The 17349-nt window shown below is 27.6% G+C and overlaps 1 protein-coding gene and 1 non-coding gene across 3 annotated transcripts in view; one reads left to right on the top strand and one right to left on the bottom strand.

Moving 5' to 3' along the window:
- Positions 1-17349, bottom strand: part of Mmp2 (Matrix metalloproteinase 2) — a 152795-nt gene that overhangs the window by 105665 nt on the left and 29781 nt on the right. The window lies entirely within an intron of this gene.
- LOC149032155 (U5 spliceosomal RNA) lies at positions 2437-2562 on the top strand. Its single transcript, XR_016177056.1, has one exon. It is a non-coding gene; the product is annotated as a U5 spliceosomal RNA (small nuclear RNA).

Here is a 17349-nt window from a genome sequence, read left to right as displayed (position 1 = left end):
AGAAAGCTTTATGAGGTTCCTACATTCGGACAGGGTAAGTATGAAACATTCTTCTCGTGCCAAAAGAAAAACGTGACCCAAGAGAAAATTGAGACAAACAGTATACCCGATTCAAATTAAAAAAAAAAAAAATAACACACACACACACACAAAAAAACCTTCAACGTGTCTTTTAATTCCCCTCTCACATTTGTGTAATAAATTATAAACAAAGTATAAACAATTTACATAAAATATTTCAATAAATTCTACGAAGCAATAAAAAATAAAAAAATAAATATATACGTATGAATATTATACAGTCTCATAAAAGATTATAAAAAATGGCGGATCATGTGTGAATGCTTTTCTCACTTGACGATTTGTAAGTTTAATTCTTGGAGTATGAAGACTCCGAGATGTGAAGTTTTGATAAAAATCGTATTAAAGAAAGTGAACAAGTATCCTAACGAACGTTCATTGCTCGAACACCGTGAAAGAAAAGAGGTAAAAGATGTGGAAGATGGGGTGCCATATTTGGTGGAACGATGAGCGGCCTGTAAACGTACAAACGAGTCCGTGGGTAATATATCTTAGGGTAGTAGCATAAAAAGAAGTAAAGAAGAGGGTGGAGACACACTGAGAAAAAGAGAAAGAATGAAAGAAAGAGAAAGCGTGTTTTATTTCTGTGTATGTGTGATAAGTATGGTGGACTTAGACCGTCTTTGGTCATCGTGCACGATTTCTCTGGCATTGTTCGTGGATCTCCCTGCTTTTGCTTTAGAACCGGTTGCACGTTGTTAACTACGTCACTGGTTGCATTCCCATTTATGGAGTATAATATAGGACATATGCATGCACATGTATATATGTGTGTGTGTATGTGTGTGTGTATGTGTGTGATACAAGTATTGTATTTATAATAAATAATATTTATTTATATATTATACTATTATTAGTATTAGTGTCATATTAAGAAAAATGTGTATGCAAATATCAAATTTATTTATAAGAATGCAAATTGTATAGATGAATACACACAAGAGAAATAATGTACGACACAATGAGATATTTTTGGGTTCTACTCCCACCACCATCACCACCACCACGCTACGGAGTTTAACCTCCTCTTTGTTGAGAAAGACAGGGATGAACGAACTATCCAAAACATCGACCCATTTACTGAAATACATATATGTAAATATATTCAAAATTAATGTTTACATAAACTAATTTTGTGTGCTCAATGTTTTATTATATCTAATATAAACTATCTTATATATTTCTATACTCAAATAATTAGAATTCTTTACCGATGTATCATATCAGACCTACATTATCGACTGAGTTTGGTATTAGGGATAAAAAAAAAAGGTGGGACAATACATAAACCCAAATAGAAGTATAATTCCTAACCGATGTGTCATCTTGTTGCGTGTTGAAGAAAATATAGTTTCTAAAAATTTGTTAAAAAAAAAAAATACAAGGTTTAAAAAAAAACCCTTAGAATATTTAATTCTATTTTTTGTTGTAATCGTTTTATCGAATTATCGTCAATGGAAAATATTGGAAGTAAGGAAAATCTCTTAAGGGAAAACTCGGTCACGATTAGCAGTAGTAGTTGTAGTAGTTTGTAGTAGCAGTTGAACGTGGTGGTCGTGATGCGGAGAAGACGCGACCGCAGCTGTGGTTCTCCCGGATTCTGAATCGCCGACGCGGAACAAAGCTGGGAAATATATCCCAATGATAGATATAGTAGACATTGGAAAGCACTTAAAGTCCAATACATACGACAAGAATACACCTAACCAATTCTATGTTTTCTATTTCATTCTACTTCAAACTATATTCTATGTATTTATTTTATTTTATAATAGTGTTGTCTTTATTTTTAAAATAATAATAAAAAGTCAAAGAATAAAATTTAAAAAAAAAACATTTGTTTATAAAATGTTATATATTGTATAACATATAATAATTATATAATAATAATAATAATAATAATAATAATAATAATAATAATAATAATAATAATAATAATAATAATAATAATAACATTTTTATAATAATAACATTTTTATAATAATATAAATAATAAAATATAACATTTTATATATAATATTTAATTTATATATTTATAATAATATATTTGTTATATAAAATGAAATTTATTAATAAAAAAAAACCCATGACTTTACAATCAATATAATTGTTATAACCATATTTTATTTATTTATATAGTAAAATAATTTTGTTAAATTATATAAAAATATTGTTTATATTATATATAACAATTAATTAGAAATATTATAAGATTGGAAGAAAAAAAACATCGTACACATTCATCTCCAGACATTTTTTTTCTTCGTTCACCGATTGACCGCTAGATGGAATCTTTGACTCGCATGTGAAATGTTAGCTGCATTTGTATAAAGGACTACCACTGACCGGGAGAAGACACTCTGGTTTTCCTTCAGAATGACGAATAAATCTTTCGCCTTTTACTAAAGATTTCCGTGGAGGAGAACATTGTGATGAGTTTATAACTCAATTTTTTGAATTCCCCTGACGAAAGTTGGGGGTGATAATTAAATCCAAAAATAATTAATTAATTCGAATGTTCAGAAATTTCATTGTCCGGATCTCCAAATAGAACAGGGTGTATTTAAATGAGAATTTTAAAACATTTAATACAGATTTCGGTTCCTTATTATTAGAATTATATTTTTTTGAGATAGAAGCATCTTTTGATTATGAACCTTTTATGAGTAGTAGTATACTATATACATATATATTCTCAAAAACGGATCCATAAGAACCACTAGAGTATGCAATTTAGAATTTAAATCATTAGTTTCAAAGTAAAAAGTTTAATTTTATTAAATAAAATTCTGCTTTGTTGAGGAATCCTTTCGAATTTGAACCTTTTAGTAAACTATAATATATAACTGTATATAAATACAGTTACAGTACACATTATTATTACTAAGCAATTTAATACAGTAATAATATATTACAATTTGCAGCTTAACAAGACACCCACCATAGTTAAAATACAGTATAATATAAATACATACAACACTATTTTAACATTCATCCCCTAAAAAAGAACCCTTTTCAATAAAATTACCAGAAATGTCATAATATTCCCCAAACTAATTCTCCCCCAAATTGCATAAGAAAAAATTAAAATGTCTAGTAATTGTGTAGCGATTAAATCACGTTCTAACCTTAAAAAATTTATTGGGGCATTTCGATGAGTTCGAAAAAGGTTTGTGTAAAAAAAAAGAAGTTCTCTTTTATATAGGGGTGGGAATAAAAAAAATAGAAAGATTTTTCTCACGTTTTTACGAATACCTCACTCAACCACTCTGGTTTCGATGAGAAGGGAGAGGGAAGGGGGATGTACTTATCTTTTTCTCCTTGTCAGTTTGCCAGCTAGCTAGGGTAGCATTCGGCGCGGTTTGTGTATTAAAGTCTTTTAACGAGGACCAATTCGATCAAGCTACTACCCACTTGACCTCGTTGACCTCGTTTCCGGTTCACTTCACGTCCTTGCCAATTGTCTTTATTTCCGAGACTTAACATGAGATCAGGAAGAAGCAAAGGAAAGAAAAGAAAAGAAAGCAATGCTGCTGAGGTGTCACTTCTAATGTCCTATATTTTTCTCTTTTACGTGACTTTTAGAAAGGAAATAAAAATAACTTACAAAAGGGTAGAAAGATTTTGAAATATATTTGCAATTATCTATCACATGATTCGAATTTTTGGATAATATTATTGGGTGTAATAAATTAGAAAAATAAACCATCAAAGAATATTTAGCAAGAGAGAGAGAGAGAGAGAGAGAGAGAAAGGCCTGGAGGAAATTTGACCACAAGATAATGTTTCGAATTACAACGACAATCCAGAGAGACAACATAATTCAATGTAGAGATGACAGGGAAAGGACAAGGAAAGCAATGTGCCCTAGAATATTAGCCCATGTTGAAAGTCCACCCCATGTTTAGGGGTGGGCTGAGTACAGTAAACCATAGAGAAGGTCAACTACAGTGAAGAGATCTGCATTGCATATGTACTCACGAATATACACACATATACCAAATGGGACGGTAATTAAGTAGAGGAGAGTGGACCTAACGAGGGTCAGGGGGTAAAGAAGGGAAGGGTTGATGAAGGGGAGGATGAGGGATGAGAGTGTAGACCAAGATCTGCTTAATTGAAACCCAGGCGACAGAGGTGGTGCTAACTGAAGGACATACTGACATACGGCTATTGTTCAACATTTCTACTACTGTCCAAGTCACCACTGAGGTATCTTCAACCCCCTTACACCCTCTCACTCCTCTTTAGTTCTGTGAACTTTGTACAAACTTCTACAGGATGGATCAAAAGTTGTTTCAATTCAATGTTGGTCAAGTTTAGTTTGATCATTTTCTTTTTTGGTTATACATTGTAATCAAATTATAGGTTAGGAATTCTCGTGTATTGTTTTTGCATAAAGAAACTTGACTAGAGACATTTCTATGATTGGATACTCTGTATGATTATAATACTTTTTGTATCAGAAGTATACTGGTTATATATAGTAAGAGTTTACTGCATCTACTTGGTCATACCTTGAATAACTGTCTCGTAGTTGTAGAAAGTTATTTGAAACTAACTAATCTAGTACTATTACTTTCTATAACTATAGTGAAGTAAGAGGAGAATTTATTGTAGTTTAAGTTCAAATGGAACTTGCTAAATGGTTCTACAAGGATTGGGACAAAGAGTTTGAATTATTTTTTGAATTGTATCAATATTGAACGAATTGATTGGTAAGTTGAACATTATTTTATTGATAAAAACAACAAAATCTTACGAATAATTAAATGATGGTTCCAAATGAGAGATAATCTTAAAAATCCAAATATTTCAAATTAAAAGTCTAACAATTAACCTATAAATCATCCAACTGTCATGGTTGCCGTTTACGTTCCGTACGTTCCGTAATCTTACACGTAAAAATAGAAGTTTGATTATGAGGATTAAAAAAATCTTACGAATAAATAAATGATGGTTCGTAATGAGAGACAACTATCTTAAAAATCAAAATATTTCGAATTAAACGTCAAACAATTAACCTATAAATCATGCATACGATAAATAACAACTGTCATGGCTGCCGTTTACTTTCCGTAATTTAACACGCGTAAAAGTAAAAGCCATTTTTAACCAACAACTTTTTTTTCTACCACCCCTGTTAAAAAGAAAATAAATAAAAAGGGATGAAGAAATAGGTGTAGGGAAACCTTGCTATTCTCGTTTGTCAATCAAAAACGGAAGGAAATTCTTTGGTAAATGTAGTGGACGCAGTTTAACCCCTTCCCGTACTTTAGCGAGTCTGACTCGCGATGAAGATTTTGGCCCAAACATGCATATCGCGAGTCAGACTCGCGATGAATTACTTGGGCCAAACATGCATATCGCGAGTCAGAGTCGCGACGAGATACTTGGGCCAAACATAAGTATCGCGATTCAGGGTCGCGACCGGATACTTGGCCCAAACATAAATATAAGAAGCCGAGCTCGCGGACTGATTTTTTGCCCGTTATTGTCGTGACGGAATGCTAGTTTCTATCAGTACTTCGTGATAGTTAGACACGATTCGTATCGTTGCTTTCACGAAGCAGTTCAATTATTAAAATTTAAGAAACCCCTCCAAAATGCAAGGTGCAAAAGTGTTATATAAAGGTAGTGATAACGAATCTTCTGACAGTGACATAATTATGCCAGTCGCAAAGCGTGTAAGGCGCATGATTATAGATGAGAGTAGTGAAGAAGAAAGTACGACACGACAAGCATGGATTTGGCAAGAAGTACCAAACACACCGATAATTTGGAAGTATTCCGAAAATCATGGAATAGAAGCGTCTGTCTTAAATAATTTAAGTGCCAATCCAAGAATACTAGACCTATTCTTCATTACATTTGATAATAAGTTTTGGGAAATCCTGGTTACGGAAACAAACTATTATACATATCCTACAATATTATATACAAAATATAATAAATTTATAATATCATAAAAGTAAAAGCGTAAGAGTTTACTTCCTCAACAGCAGTATCGCGTAAAATTCACTATACCACAGGTATCGCGGGCATCTACATTTCGGTTCGTATTGCGACTGTTTACGAACATCAGTGTGGTCTGTTTAGCGCGCGTCGATGTGTACCGCTTGGGCCCGAGTTTCGTCGAGCTAAATGGCACGGGAAGGGGTTAAGCCGGTTAAAACGTTTCCACCATTTTTCGCGTTTCTCTCGTTCATTAATTTTTTTTTCTTTTTTTGTTCTTTTAAACTCTCGAGAACAATTACTCGGACTGCAAGAGGGAAGGAAAAAGGGGTTGCGTGTGCGTGTTAGAATTTACGATCTAAATCGTTGCCGCCGGCTAGTCGCATCCCTTCGCCATTTTCTTCCCTAGGAATGAGCCAATGGGGAAAAAGAGAGGGGGTTTGTAGAAAGAAAAAGACGAACACGAATAGTAGGAGAAGGGGAAAGGGGTTGGTTGATGGAAAGTGTGAGAGAATATAAATGTACGGAAGAATATGTGTGTGTATGTGTGTGAGAACGAATTGAAGTCGCTAGAAAAGGGAAATTCAGTTATTTTCCGACTGAAGAGAACCCCGCGTCCTGCTTTCTCGAGAGATGAAATGAAATTCCGCGTTTCCACCACCACCACCACCACCACCATGTCCTTCGTGAATAACACGATTGTGGAACGGAACCAAGTAGCGTCACTTGGATGTCTTTTATATTAGTATGGGTGTATGTAAAAGGGAGTTATAACATGCCTAATCGAATGGCATTTCGAATCGGCAAAAGATTTTTTCTATCCCCCACCACCACCACCCCCACTTAAGAGTGGGGGTTTCACTAGGGTGAAACGAGTAAGGGGAAAAAATGTGATAAAAAAGAAAAAACCTAAACAAAAGGGAATGATGAAAGAAAGAGAGAGAGAGAGAGAGAGAGAGAGAGAGAGAGAGAGTAGAAGAGGTGGGCGAGGGTGGGTTAGGGTGGGGGAAACATTCGAGAAAGAAATAGAGAAGAGGAAATGAAAAAAAGTGGTGGGGGTGGGGAGAATAAAAGGAAACTTTTACCGTGTTCAAAGAGTATCAGCTTGGCACGTGATCGGAATTCTGTTTTTATTGCCGATAGAATAATTTTTGAAAAGAGATAGGAAGAAAGTGGTCATGAGAAAGAGAGAGAGAGAGAGAGATAAAAAAGGAATGGAAAGGAATTGGTCTGGAAAAAGGATATCGAACGGTTTGCCAATAATGAAAGAAAAATCAAATATTTCGATGATTAAATTGTAGAAAAAAAAAAGATTTTTCCTATATTTCTATTTTTTATAAAAAGTTTCATTTTAATTATTTATAGTAAAATATTGTTTTATATGTGTGTGTGTATGTATGATGTATTTATTTATATAAAAATATGAAAGATTTGAAGAAGTGGATTTCTTGTACATTCTTGAACGCCATCTTTGATAATTGTTTTTTTTAAGGTTAGGTTGTTAAGATTCCTTTGATATTACGTTTCATTAGTTAAAAAAAAAACAGAAGTAAAAGTAACTATGAGTTTAATTGAAATAAAAATGTGACTTTTCCAAGTTAACATTTGTTATTTATAGGATTTTGTTCGTATTGGTTAAAATTCCATCGTATTCCTTGGTTCATTATAGTTTTGTGATTTTTATACAGTTTCTCATTTAAATTATTTATAATAAAATATTATTCTATGTGTGTCTAATATATTATAAAAAGATTTGAAATTAATTTCTTGCCTATTCTTGAACGCCATCTTTGATTATTGTTTTTTTTAAGGTTAGATTGTTAAGATTTCTGTTTCATTCTTCTTAATATGGTATTTTCCTTGATATTACGTTTGATTGATTAAAAAAAAAAACAGAAGTAAAAGTAACTATGAGTTTAATTGAAACAAAAATGTGACTTTTCCAAGTTAACATTTGTTATTTATAGGATTTTATTCGTATTGGTTAATATTCCATCGCATTCCTTGGTTTATTTTCAACGTGAGATTTCTTTGATATTACATACACGAGTATACATTATTTTTCTTCATTTTTATTTGATTATTTTCTTCTTTTTTCTATCGAGTAAAGGTGTCGTAGTACTTTAAAAGGTTACGAGAAGAAGAAGAAGAAGAAGTGGGTTAGACATGAAACAAATACCATATAAATGAACGAGAACACAAGTCTTGCCATAAAATGATGATAAAAAAAGAAAAAAAGAATAAAGAAACTTGTTTAATACCATTCATAGTAGATTTGACCATTTATATAAAAAAAAAGAAGTAATTTACGAGCTTGAATGGAATGGTAGTTAGAATCGTAATTGGAATTCTATGGAATATGATGAACAATAAAATGCAACGTGTCACGCATTACGTCACTACGTCAAACGTTAGAAATGAAATCTTGTGGTTTATTTATTTTATTACTTACATGCTACAATGCTAAATTGTTTTTTTTTTTTTTTTTTACAATCTGTGAAGTAATTTGTAAACAAAATAAAATAAAATAAAAATAAAAATACTTTGTGTTAAATATAAATTTCATGATTGACAAATTTAATTGAAATACAACAAAAACAACAACAACAAAGATACAAGTTTTATTTAATTAATAAAAAATAATAAGTTAACTTTTTTTTTTAATTAATTAATTTTTGTAGAACAAATTTAGACTTGTGAAAAATTCAAATCTTGGTAAATATCGAATAAAAATTTGTAAAAAAAAAATAAATTAAAATAAAATCTCGTTGATGAATCTTAAAACAACATTAACAAAAATAATTCTCAATACAATTAATATAAATATATTAAAATATAATAAATGATAAAAAATAATTTATGATACATTGACATTTTCAATCTCTTTAATGACAATTTCTTGTTCGTCAGATTGTGGATTACTTTCTTGATTAATTTCCTGATTACTTTCCTGATTACTTTCCTGATTACTTTCCTGATTACTTTCCTGATTACTTTCCTGATTACTTTCGGAAAATTTTTTCACGAGATATACTCGACCCTCATAAATTCCATTATTCGGAATTGATACTTGAACGAATAATGAAGGAATACTATCATCATTTTCAATATTTATTTGTTTTATAATATCCGAATTACTATCACTTAATGAAGATTCAAGGTCAAATTCTGAATCCTGATCTTTTTGTTCTATTTGTGTAATTTCTTTCAAACTTAATGGTTCTTTCGTCTTATGAATGCCCAAATGTTTCAATGCTGCAACTATAAATTGCGTATTGCTGTCTAAAAGTAAATCGGTGGAACTAGGTTTTGGTTGTGGTTGGTTTAATGTTGAATCTTGATCTGTCAAATAATCATCGAACCATTCATTTTCACTACTGGATGTTTCAAATATTTCGTTTTCATTCATTTTTTCGGCTTTTTTTTTAGACTTGTCGTTATGTTAAAATGTTTATAAATATTTCATGCTGTCTTTTGTTTTTGTTGTTTTTTTTATTTATTTGTGTTTTGCTGTAAATTAAGATTCGTTATTTATTTCATTATGTTTTAAATTTTAAACAAAGTTGTGTTATAAATATTGACAGTAATTTTAAATTATAATTTAATGTTTATATTTACATGTTAAATGATATACAATATTTCAAGGTTTCTTAATTTTAAAATCAAAATTCTAATCGTTAACATTTAACAACAATTTCTAACCTTTTAGTTCAAACTAATGATATTTTTGTAAACTTTTGTATTCAACAGTACTGTAGGTTTCTTAAATTTAAATTTAAAATTCTAACCGTTAACATTTAACAACAATTTTCTAACCTTTTTAGTTCAAACTAATGATATTTTTGTTAACTTTTGAATTTAACTGTACTGTAGATTTCTTAAAATTAAATTCAAAATTCTAACCTTACTAACTTTTTAATTAAAACTAATGATATTTTTGTTAACTTTTGAATATTACTATACTGTAAATCTGTTTCTATGTTAACAAAAATTTTTCTTTTTTCTTTATAAATATAAAAAATAATTTCTAATTACCTTTTTTTTGTATCGATGACGTATAAACAATGTTCGAATAAATAATTGACAAACGTAGTAAAAAAATTTTTATGAATTTTAAACAAATAAATTAATTTAATTTAATTCGATGTGTACAATTGAGTAAAGAAATTACACAAGTAAGAATTGATTATGAAATCTTGTCCTCTTATTTATTTCCAAACTCATTAATCACCCCCACTCAATCCACCCTAACCTCACTTCTTATTGGTTAGAATTTAACCAATAAATTAACATCTTATTGATTAGAATTTTAATAAACAAAACAAATGTTGAATTTAATTTAATTTATTTATTTTATTATTATGTTATTTAATATTCTGAATAATTAATTTAATTAAAATAAATAAAATATTTGAAATTTATTATGAAATAAATCTCAAAAAAAAAAATCCTACGTTTTTCTTTTCTTTCTTTCACGTCGTATAAAATCTGGGGGAATTAACGCCTGTTAAAAAAAAAAAAAAAAGAAAAAAAAAAACTAAAAAGAAACAAAACAAAAACAAAACAAAATGATAGCGAAGGATAAAGTCAAAGCTGCGGAATGACGAAAAGCCGCTTAATTTGTATCCCACATGAGCAATATACATACCCTGAAGTTATCTCTCCACAATCCCTTTTTAATCCCTAACCAAAGAAACACGTATATCTATTACGACAATATTCGTTTTTAACAACAATTTTTGTTGTTTAAAAATAAAACAAAAGAAAAAAATACGAAATAGAATGCGAGTATTAAAAGTAGAAATTATTTTGTACACCCGATATAATACACATTGGACTATTTCACACAAAATATGCGAAAGAATTGATTTTTTTTACTTTTTTCATTTTTTAAATATAACGAACAGAAGTACAGGCTCAACTAAAACTCATCAAATTTATTGTATCATCTGAAAATAATTTTCTAACCTCAAAAATTCACTCGGTATAATACACCTTGGACTATTTCACAAAGAATATGTGAAAGAATTGATTTTTTTACTTTTTTTCATTTTTTAAATATAACGAACAGAAGTACAGGCTCAACTAAAACTCATCAAATTTATTGTATCATCTGAAAATAATTTTCTAACCTCAAAAATTCACTCGGTATAATACACCTTGGAATATTTCACAAAGAATATATGATAGAATTGATTTTTTTACTTTTTTCATTTTTTAAATATGACAAACAGAAGTACAGACTCAACTAAAACTCATCAAATCATCTGAAAGTAATTTTCTAACATAAAAAATATTTCTATACTGAATAATTCATTGATAAATCATTTTTATCATCACTTAGAACTTTAATATGATTAAAAAAAAAAAAGAAATAAGGAAGTATAATAAATAAACAAACGACTAAAGGAAAAAAAGTGTATTTACACAACGAAGATAACTTAGATAACCTCTAGTTACTTTTTCTTTTTTAACGATTGCAGGATATGCAGCTATATATTTATATGTGTGTGTATGTGTATGTATATTTATCTAGCTGGAAATTTGAGTACTGAAAACAACCGGTGGTTCTATGAATACATAGTACCATGCATTGTATGTAAGCAACTATGTACATACACATATATATATAATACTAATACATAAACACAATTATCTGAAATGAGATAAAATAAATTAAACAGTGAACACATTTTGTATATAACAAAATATTAAAACACATTATTATAACAAAACGTTAAATTTCATAATAAAAATGAATGTTTCGTAATAAAAATAAAACAATGAGATGATGATGATAATAAAAATGGCGATTAAAAAAAATGGCGTATAAAAAATGGCGTATAAAAAATGGCGTACAAAAAATGGCGATTAAATTTTAAGGTTAACACAAGTGAGAGATGAAAGTGAACGAAACAAACAAAATATCAGCAATGAAATGGTATCTTCATTTTATAAGTAGTTTCTTTTTTATCAGACTAAATGGCAACCATAATGGATACGAAAGAAAAAAAAGAAAAATATGAAATAGCACTTTAACGTCGGCCATCTTTCAATATCGACAAAACCGTAACTTCCCTCTTGTATATATAATATCTACATATATATAAGTATATATATATATATATATATACTTTTACATGTTTTTTTATATACATACACATACACATAAGTATATAATATATTGTGTTCATCCATAACTCACTTCACGACAGTTCCAGAAGCTTTTATTTTGTTTCTCCCCTAACGATTCTTGCGAGTTTATTGTACAGACATATTTGGGATCACTTTAATAATATGTAATCGTTACTTTAATCTTATATACTCTTGTAAAAATGTTTAATTGTTATTGTAAATGTAATATCAATCATCATTTTCTAACCTCAAATGTATAATATTAATTTATAATCAATTTCATTGAAACTTTGGTTATGTTTCTTACAAATAATGATAAGGAAATCACATTTTTGTTTTTTTTTTAAATAAAATATTCTGGACAATTGTTGATGATTTTTATTTAGATTGTCACTTTTTTTTTATTATTTCCTTTTGAGAATTATTTTTCGAACGACAAGCACGTATTATGCTTAGGATGAAAAGGAAGGAGACAGAAAGTCGAGGAGGGTGTGCCAGGACCACACCCTAAGCCCTAACACTGACTTAATAGTCCTCTCTCACTGTTTAGTTCCTACCAACATACTATACAACACACACATAACATACAAATACACAAGCAAACGTATATCCTCTTTTCTACGGACGTAATTTTCGTGTTTCACGTGTGTCACCTAAAGAGACACGAGATTTTATTCATTAACCCCGTTTTTTTGTTGATTTTCCTTCAAGAGAATGAAAATAACTAGATATAGGGACAAAAATAAATCAAATAATTAATAAATACTTCTATTCTCATAATTTTGTTTAATCAAAAACATTAAACATTAAGGTTAGTGTTGTTTAGTTTGAATTTCAATATGGCTGATGTGAATTGGATTTTTTCAAAATGGCTGACGTGAATTGTATTTTTTCAATATGGCTGACGTGTATTTGTTTTTTTCAATACGACGGTTGTGTTTTCTTTCATTCCATTACGAATAATACTTAATCCTTTCAGCCAATCATATTAATGAATTAATAATAATCCATATCTGATGAATATAATAGTACATTATGGAATAACATTGAATTGTGTATAATATTATAACAATTAATACACACAATAGTATTAATACTCTTAAGTTGATCAATAAGTTCACCAATCCGTTCATTGATATATCAACCAATGAGACACGATATAATATCAAATACAATAATCCAATATTCGATAAAGTGATATTGCACCTGACACATACACACACACATACACACACACACACACACACACACACACACACTTGCAATGAAACGATTAACTAAATTAAACAAATAATAAAAATATCAAGAAGAGGTGATGGGGGAAAATGAGAGAAATTTTAATAAATGTCTGACGTAATTTAATAATAATAATAATTATTATTATTATAAACGATCAATGATTCTCAATAAATGGACATAATTTATCTGACATAAAATTAGAAATACAAATTTATTGTTAATTTAAATGAAATATTAATTTTGTGTTTTCTAAATGTATTCTTCAAATGATTGCATGAACGTGGGTGAAGATATTAGCTTCTTCGACCATAAATAGAACCTGATTCATTATCTATTTCGAATGAGAACACTATAATATGGTGGTTGGTTTGGTGTCCTACTGTTTCAATTTATTTTAACAAACAAAAAAATAAAATAAAATATTTGGAAAAAAAGAGTAAACGAGTTGTATTTTTGTGTTTCCATTAAATTATATACAATTATATATAATTATAATTAATAATAATAATTAGAATTAGAATTGTTTTATTATATTATTGTATAATATATAATAATATAAATATATATTCGTTGTTAATAATATTAGTTTAATAATATTAGTTAAATAATATATTTAATATATTTTAATATATTATAAATTTATTTTTTTAATTTTAAATATATAATAATTTATTATTTATAATTTTATAAATTTAATATATCATTAAATATTAGTTTAGTAATATAATTAATATATTTAATATATTAATTAATTAAATATATATATATATATATATATATATATATATATAATAATAATAATAATTAATTAATATTTTAGTTTAATAATAAATACAATAATATAATAGATTAAATAAATTATTAAATTAATAAAATTATTAACAACGAATAAATAAATGTAAAGATTAATATATATATATGAAATGATATTAGAGTAACAACCAATAGAATCGTTGGACCCAATAACGATAGACTTCCGGTACACGATAGAAATTTCAACGACGCCGGATGTTTCGAATTTTGCGCCTATTTCGCATAGGTATGATTCCTGGAAGACCATCTTCGTCAAACAACACACACACATACATAATACTGGTTGGTAGTGGCTTACAATGTAACATAACGAAAATAAGAATGAAAGAAAGAAAGAGATATATAGATGAATGGATAGATAGATTGGATGGATAGAAAGAGAATGACGCATTTCCTTCCGCATTTCGAGACCGAAAGACTAACGGAAATTCTTTAGTAAATTCGGCACGTGTATCTGCATTTCCGGTCTACCCAATCCTCACTACTACAAAGTTAAAAAATAGAAAAAAAAGTTACCAAAAATAATATTTAAGATTAATACACAATTATTTATATTAATTATTATAATTATTAATTTATATTAATTATTATATTAATTATTATATTTATTATAATTATTAATTATTAAAATTATTAATTTATTAAATTATTATATTTATTATTATATATCTTATTATATAAATTAATTATTATATATTATTATATTTATTATTATTATTAATTATTTTAAAAAATATAATATATAAATAAAATAAAATTAATAATATTATTAATTAAAGGATATATAAAGGTTTATTATCCTATTTATAATTTAATAATATGACTAATAATTATATTTATATATTATATATTTATAAATATTATTATTAACATTATATATTATATATTAATTTATATATTATAATTTATAACTACTTATATTTATTGAAATAATTAATATAAATAATTGTATTAATCTTAATACAATTTTAATTAAATTTAATTAATCTTAAATAAAATTTTAATAAATATAAAAATAATTATTTTTAAAAATTAATATAAATAAAATATATAAAATTAATATAATAAAATACTCAATTCTATACTAAATTTATAAATTTATAATTTATCCTAATAATATTGTAAATAAATTAATTGAAATAAAATAAAATATTGAAACCCAAGTACCAAATGACATATTCTAAATTAATAATAAAATTAAGTTATTATTATTATTATTACTATTATTGTATTAATATAATTAAATATTATTTTAAAATTTGTAAAATTGTAAATTCTAACAAATTGTAACAAATATAAATAATATTTTTTATTATTTTATAATTAATTAAATACAAATCTGACACTTATAATACGAACAATATATTATTTACTATAAACTTTGTTATATAATTATTTTGTAAAACAATTCGTTGTTAAATAATTAAATATAAACAAAAATAGAACAAAGTATTATAAAAAAAAAGAAAAGAATCACTTTTCGTAGATAAAAAGAAAATCGATAATAACTTTGACGATAACTTTTAGTTATCCGTTTTGATATCTTTTTCCCCCCACTCTCTTTCTATCCTTTACCCCCACCACTAAACCTAACCTCTTTTCGCGAAACTTTTCAAACTCACGTCAATTCGCATTTGTCCTTCGTGTCTTTTTATATTCCTCCTCCTTCCTTCCCTTGTCCTCCAACCTTTTAAAAAGTTTCGACCTATCGATTTCGTTTAAGAAAACTTCTTTTTTCTTTTTTTCTTTTTCAGAAGAAAATCATCTTCCTTTTTATCCTCGATGAAAAATCTTTTTTCTCGAAGGAATACTAAAAAAAAGAAAAAAAAACAAAAAAAACAAACAAACAAGAAGTTTTTCTCATATTTCTCTTCTTTTTGAATTATTAACGATGGCTACTGTCAAAATAAAAATTGTCTTAAACTATAAATAATATTATAAACATAATTAATCCATTTTATTAGAATAAATCTGATGTGTGCATGAGTAAAAAAAAAAAAAAAAAAGAAAAAAAGGCGGGCGCGGTACTTTTTCTTTCATCCTCATTTTAAAACTAGTATTCAAACGTTTAATCTATTTACAGTGTTTATACGTGTGAAATGAATCTGTTTAAACGTTATACATGTATACATTAGTGTGTAAAAGAGTATTAGAAAGAAGTGTGTACGAAGGAAGGAAATAAAGGAAAGAACTACGTACTTCGTAGTACCAGGGTTTGAAGGGTGGGGGGTGGGTCGGGGTGAGGGTGGTAGTAGTTTAATCGGGTCGATGCGATAACTCGGTTTACATAAAGACTTCTGTTTATTTCTAACGCCTTATTCTAACGCCTCGGTCCACTTTTCTCATGTTAGATTTGAACATAAGTGTGTACTTTACAATCTTCTTTTTTTTTTTTTTTATTATAAAATTATAATTTCATTCATTTTTATATATAAATATGTTTACGTGAAAAATTGAATTTTATTAATGGGAATTTTGTATCAAGTATTTGTATTGTTTTAAATATATATTATTTAATTATTATAATTATATCTTTATTGGGAACTCTAGGACTTGAATACGCTATCTGGTGGCTAAATTCAAAATTAGAGTAGATAGGTCAAAATGCTACGTCACGTGGGATCTCTAGCACTTGAATGCGCTATTTGGTGGCTAAATTTAAAATTAGAGTAGATAGGTCGAATTGCTCCGCCACGCCCTCTGCCAGAGATCCCAATAGATAAATGTTTAGTGTCATAATATGTTTGTCCATTAATTATTCCGAAATTACTAAACAAATCTTAATGAAATTTTGTTGTATTTTGTGTGATTTTGTTCAACTTAAAATATAGGATAGTTTTTGTCGCGATTATTTTATATTTTTTATTGCAAATTTAATGATTTATTATTTAGAGGTTAGCTAAGTTTCTTGGTTGTTGAAATATTCAATAGATGGCATTGTATTTCAATTCATTTCAATTTACACTAGACATAACCTTACTTTTTCTATTATTTTATGTATTCCATTCTAATTGTCATATTATTTTGTGTATTATAGTATTATATTAATAATAATAATTTAATTTATTACTAAATAGTTTTGAATAACATTAAATCAACATTTATTATTTAAAGTTTATCTAGGTT

This window comes from Polistes dominula, unplaced genomic scaffold (assembly GCF_049000335.1).
Source record: "Polistes dominula isolate Pdom_NZ unplaced genomic scaffold, Pdom_raw_medaka contig_75, whole genome shotgun sequence".
NCBI lineage: Eukaryota > Metazoa > Arthropoda > Insecta > Hymenoptera > Vespidae > Polistes > Polistes dominula.
This window is presented reverse-complemented; position numbering and strand designations above follow the sequence as displayed.